The 6,000-nt window shown below is 43.3% G+C and overlaps 1 protein-coding gene across 6 annotated transcripts in view; it reads left to right on the top strand.

The window, feature by feature from the left end:
• Positions 1 to 6,000, top strand: part of lingo3b (leucine rich repeat and Ig domain containing 3b) — a 41,961-nt gene that overhangs the window by 20,727 nt on the left and 15,234 nt on the right. For 2 of the 6 annotated variants that reach the window (XM_088429328.1, XM_088429330.1), the window contains exon 2: positions 2,871 to 3,203. The exons of 3 other annotated variants lie outside the window; for them this stretch is intronic. The gene's annotated coding sequence lies outside the window, so the exon portion shown is untranslated. Of the gene's footprint in view, positions 1 to 500; positions 1,168 to 2,870; positions 3,204 to 6,000 lie in introns of those variants that run through there. One more of the 6 variants, XM_088429329.1, reaches the window with a different exon arrangement.

Here is a 6,000-nt window from a genome sequence, read left to right on the forward strand (position 1 = left end):
CAGAAAAAAAAATTGTGAATCTTTTCCCTTGAGTAATGTAGCCTATGTATGACTTTGTATTGAATCAGACAAGGAAGAGCATTCACATAAGGCAGGCATGACCAAACCCGGTCCTCGAGGGCCACCTATCCTGCATGTTTTTGATCTTTCCGTCATCTAATGCAGTTGATTCAAATTATCAAGTTTGTTGTCAGGCTTCCGCTGAGCTTGCTGATTAGCTGATCATTTGAATCAGGTGTGGTAGGGGGACAGAAACCTCCAAAACATGCAGGATAGGTGGCCCTCGAGGACTGGGTTTGGGCATGCCTGACATAAGGTCTGCTCACATTCTGCAAAGCTTCCTCCCAAATTTCCTTAGGTATGGACATTCCAATTTCTCTTTCCCACTCATCTTTGAGTTTTTCAATCGAGGGTTGGGAGATCCCCTGCAGTAATCTATAAAAAAGTGAAATTTTGTGTTCAGCACCTAGGTACTCACCTTAACCACCATCGAAAACATCCGTTTGAGCCTTCTCAAATTGTGGTAGGTGAAAGCGGACATAATTATGTAACTGAAGATACCTGAAAAAGTGTTCATTTGGCAGTTCGAATTTCTCCTGTAATTACTGAATTTGACATAAAGGTACCCTCTGAGTACAGGCGTTTCAATTTACACACCCTACACACTTGCTCGTTATCTCAGGTCAGCTGATCAGCTGCTCCTGAGAGAGCTGCAAACTAAGCGGAAGCTCAGAGGGGACCGTGCCTTTGCTGTTGCAGCCCCAAAACTTTGGAACAACCTGCCTCAGCACATTAGACAGGCCTCCTCCCTGCCTGTTTTTAAATCCCTTGTCAAAATCCACCTCTTCTCCTTGGTGTTTAACACTTTATAAAACAGTGGCTTTTTACTTGTATTTTATTCCTTTATTCCTTTCTTTTATCCCTATCATTTTTATTCGCTATTTTATTCTTTTATCCTTCATTTGATACTATTTTTGACCCTTACTCATTTTGTCTTATCAGATTTAGCGTTTATTTCTTTGAGCTGTTGTGTCTGTTTTTACGATGTTTTTATTTTTCTGTACAGCACTTTGGTCAGCTGTGGTTGTTTTAAAGTGCTTAACAAAGTTGGATTGGATTGGATTTCTAATTCTCTCCATAAATTGAAGGTGCCATCTGCACACGAGGGTAAGAAAGACAGGTTGCATGAAATAGGCATGCATAGTGACAAGGTTCTGAGTATGAAATTTTTTCTTATTTGTTTCCAAATCCGTATTGTGCTCTGGATGTTGTTATAGTCTGTGGCTGTCAGACGAGTGCGATAGTATCACTGCCCCCACAGAATAGGGGTGGCATTGCTCCCTCTCCATCTGTAGGCCTGAAGGTAGTAGTGCTGTCTCATCCAGCAGGAGAGCCAAAGTACATAAATTTGCAGCCCAATAGTAATGTATGAAGTTCGGTAGCGCCAGGCCCCCAACAGATTTGCTTTTTTTTTTTTATTTTTTTTATGTGCGACTTGTAATTCCATATGAACGACATTGACAAAGGCATCTATATTTTTAAAAAATGATTGAGGCAAAAAGACCGGTATGTGTTGGACTATGTATAAATATTGTGGGACAAAGACCATAGGTGTTCACCCTTCCTACCAATGATAGTGGCATTGTCCTCCAGAATTGAATATTACTTCTCAGCCTGTCTATGAGAGGGAGAAAGTTTGTGTTTGCAAGGGCACCATATTTCCTTGTCACTATGATGCCTAAGTACATTATCTTTTCCAAAGTCACTTTAAACCGGAGAGTTGCAAGCCATATCTGGTTGTCCAGTTTTAATGGGAAATAAAAACTCTCTTACATCAGTTAATTCTGCAAAGGTTCCAAATGTATCAATGACTGACAAAATTGCGGGTATAAATGTTCAGGGCTCTGTTACATATAACAGAATTTGATAAAAGTGATATAATATTCCTCGTGTAGACTGTTTTGTAACCATGAATATCTGGTTACATGTGGAATGTTTGTGCCAAAGGCTCCAAAGCAAGTGCAAACAGTAGTGGGCTAAGAACACATCTTTGTCTGGTTCCCCTGCATAGTTTAAACTGAGCGGACATTGTTTGGTTTTTCAGGATTCTTGCTGAGGGTTTTTTATAAAAAAGTCAAAGAAATGAAATCTTGTCCTAACTGAAATTTCTGCAAATAGCAAAAAAACATGGCCAATCAACTCGGTTGAATGCCTTTTCTGCATCTAAACTGAGTATTACTAATTCCTTCTGTATATTCAGTGTGTAATCCACATTGCACAATCGCCTGAGGTTATTAAAAGAATTTCTGCCAGGCACAAAGCCAGTTTGGTCCGGATGCACCGGTTTGCCCATCACTAGGCTAAGGCGTTGCACCAATATTTTAGCCAATATTTTCTGGTCTGAATTTAATAACGAAATGGGTCTGTAAAAGGTCACTTCCTCCAAATCTTTGCCTTTTTTAGAAGGTACTGTAATAATAGCTTCATTTAGTGTCAGGTGTAAATGCTTTACATTATATGCGTGATTGTATATTCTTAACAAATATGGAGCAAGTTTCAACTTAAAATGCTTATAAAACTCTTTCCCCAGCCCGTCGTTGCCTGGATTCTTCCTGTTTTTCAGCAAGCCTATGGATTTGATAATTTCCTCATTTTTTATTTTGGCATTGAGAGTTCCACGATCCACTTGTTCCAGTGCAGGCAATTTGCAATTGTCTTAAGTAGTCCTGCATATCATTGGATCCAGTTTGAAATTGAGAAATATCGAGGCCTTCATAAAATTTCCGAAAACTGTCATTGGTATCCTTTTGTGCGGTAAGAACGTTCCCATTTGCTGCTCTTATCTTATGAATTGCGTTATTGTTTTCCAGTTTCTTCAACTGATCCGGAAAGGAGAGCATTGCTGAGAACTTTCACTTTTCCGGGATGTGGCAGAGCCAATATTTTCTCCAACAGCACCTTTCTTCTTCTTTTTTTACACTGTGTGTCCCTTGCTTTGCGGCAATACTCATCTGCCCCCACCCCAAAAAAAACCCCACCAACTCTCAATGTTGCAGTCAAGTGGCTGATACCGTGCTGTACTGTCAATGCTGCACTGTCGTTATCTTAGCACTGTAAAAACGGTTCAACAGCTTTTAAAAAAGGAGGCAAACGCTGCACATACCAGTTGTCCCAAGTTCTCCTTCCGCCATTCTACAAGCCAGGTGAGTGCTCTTGCTTGGCTCCGTTTTTATATTGAAAGCTCAGCTGGCTGTGTTGGGTAACTATGGGAGTCCGCAAAGCAGCTGCCATGATTCATTTCTGCCCCCTGTGTGAGCCGTTGAACATTCCTGAAGCTGATTGGCTGACGCAATGCGACAAGCGACAAAAGTTTAAATTTTTTAACTTCTCGCATCATGCGTAATTATGCGCCGAGTGGCGCTCCATCGTGTCCATCGCGTCACCCAACGCATCATCGTGCCTTGTCGCGCTAACTCCATTGACTACAATACCAAACCTTCCGCTTTTGCACCTCCATCGCGCTCCATCTGAACGCGGCATAACAAGGACAGCAGGCAGGCGGATTTTCAGAGCAGGACTGGGTTGGTACCCATGCAGGCTTGAAGTGGACACCAGGCAGGCGGAAGGTCAGAGACAGTCTTGGTTATTACACGTGTAGACAGGCAGGGAAAAGTGCTGGAAGGCTTGGCATAACCGGCAAGACTATCTGACGAGTACTAGTATTAGACTTACTCGTTTCGGGTCTGTTTGTACAGAACAGCTTTGTTCTCTTAAATTACACACGACAAGAGCTTTTTGGGATTGGATTAAAAAGTTCCAACTCTTTTATCGACGTTCTACAGCTCATCCAACAGCTCCAGAAAACAACCGATGCGACGCGGGCGACTCGGCCGACCGGAAGTGCTCGCAGGAAGCGTCGCGACCGTAAACAAAGGCGAGGGATCAGAGCTAAGCTCCATTGAACACCTCACTGGCTTTCTCTACTCAGCATGTTCCTGGCCAATGTGCGGTCGCTGGTGAACTAATGGATGAGATATGACTGGATAATTGTTAGAGAAATCTCTAAAAGAAGACTAGGACAAGCCTAGCTGCTAAGCAGCAAAAAGAGAAACTCAGACAAGCCAAGATTGACTTTTCTCTGCCATGGCACAGGGAAAAAGCTTGGCGAACGAACTCATGCGTTGCCGGCACTAATTCATCGTTCAAGCGTCCCTGCCTGGTTTTTATTCATTCAGCAAAGCATTGCACATTACAAGACATAACAAAAAGAGCCAGTCAGGCGCCACCAACAGCTGGGCCAAGGTCCCAGCTCACACTTTCCTGCATCAACAGCTTTATCTAAGGACTGGGGCGAGATGAACTAGCATAAATGGATAGCAATGCACACTATTCTTGACAAGAAATAAGCACATAATGATAAAGACCTAATATATGATTCCCTTCACAATAACTAATGACAGCAGACTGACAAACTGCAATGTAATGAATTTTACGGAGACTTGGCTACACAGTGGTGTACCTGACAATGCTATCGGGCTCGCCGGTCGCTACACGCTACAGGCGGATTGAACAGCGGACGGTTCCTGGAAGACAAGAGGCGGGGGTTTGTGCATTTATGTTAACAAAGCTTGGTGCACGGACTCTGTCATTGTTGAACGGAACTGCTCCGATAACCTCGAGTTCATCATGGTTTAGGGTAGCTCTTTCTATTTGCCTTGGGAGTTTACTGCTACAATCATAACAGCTGCTTATATTCCCTGGATGCTGACACTAAATCTGCCGTGCCTGAACTACATGCAGCTATTAGCAAGCAGCCAACTGCTCACCCAAATGCTGCATTTATTGTGGCGGGTGACTTTAATCACTCAAACCTCAAGTCAGTATTTCCAAAATTTCATCAGCACATCTCCTGAGCTAGGCTAGCTGCCTGCCTGTTCTCTGACCTCGTTCGTTCTTGACCACCCAATTGCATGCCGTCTTGTCTGGACCTTTGGTACTTCGATCCTGCCTGAACTCGACCGCCGATTCAACCTCCCCGCTCGAGCCCCTTCCTCGTTGGTCCCTGCCCGACCGATCGTCCACCACGGCCCGGCCTCCCCGACAGCCCCCCCCCCACAGCAAGCCACTCTCGTCAGCCTTCACCTCAGCAAGTATCTCACGATAAATAAACGCTCAGTTGCTAAACCCACCTACCTGTGTGTGCTCTTGGGTCCTCCATCCAGTAACCCTGACAGCATGGTATTGGAACTGCTCTTGTCGCCGAGCGTGTGGCACTACAAAGTATAAAATAGTGTAAAAAAGTATAAAATCGTGAAAACCGCCCAACGCATCACAGGGACCCCACACCTGTATACTCGTCATAGCACATTATATCTTTATATATTCTAATTGCTCTGCTATATATTTGTTTATAGTTTATCTGTTACAAATTCTTATCAATCATCCTGTCTATACTGTATATATTGAACATATCCCATATCCCAACTGCTGCTCCTTGCACTTCTGATTAGATACTTAACTACATTTCGTTACCTGTATTTATACATGTGTAATGACAATAAAGATTAATCTAATCGAAACTAATCTAATCTATAGGGGAGGGACGGGATTATAGGCAGAGCAGGTAATTGGGATCAGCTGTTGGTATTTGGTGCCGATTGGGAGAGAGGTGTGTGGTGAGACAGAAATTAGGTGACTGGACTGGTAGACTGTGACAATTTGATTTATTTTGTCCCACTAGCTGGGCTCGAGGCTCATATAACAACCAACCTCAGGTCAGCTTGTCAGCGTCACATGACCAAATCCAGAAAACGGGTCTGCCACATTTTTTTTTCCTCCCATAAAAATGAGTGTTTTGGGGCAGTGAGCCCACTTGACAAGAGCACTTTGCTATTTTATCCTCTTGCATTCTCAATAATTCTGCCCTTTTCGCCTTGAGCAAAAATGCCGTCATGTGAAATGCGTTCATGCGCTATGAACAAATGTGTTCATTTTCTAGCC

The sequence above is a fragment of the Hippichthys cyanospilos genome, chromosome 12 (assembly GCF_059441005.1).
Source record: "Hippichthys cyanospilos isolate Australia breed blue-spotted pipefish chromosome 12, RoL_Hcya_1.0, whole genome shotgun sequence".
In the NCBI taxonomy this organism is placed as follows: Eukaryota; Metazoa; Chordata; class Actinopteri; order Syngnathiformes; family Syngnathidae; genus Hippichthys; species Hippichthys cyanospilos.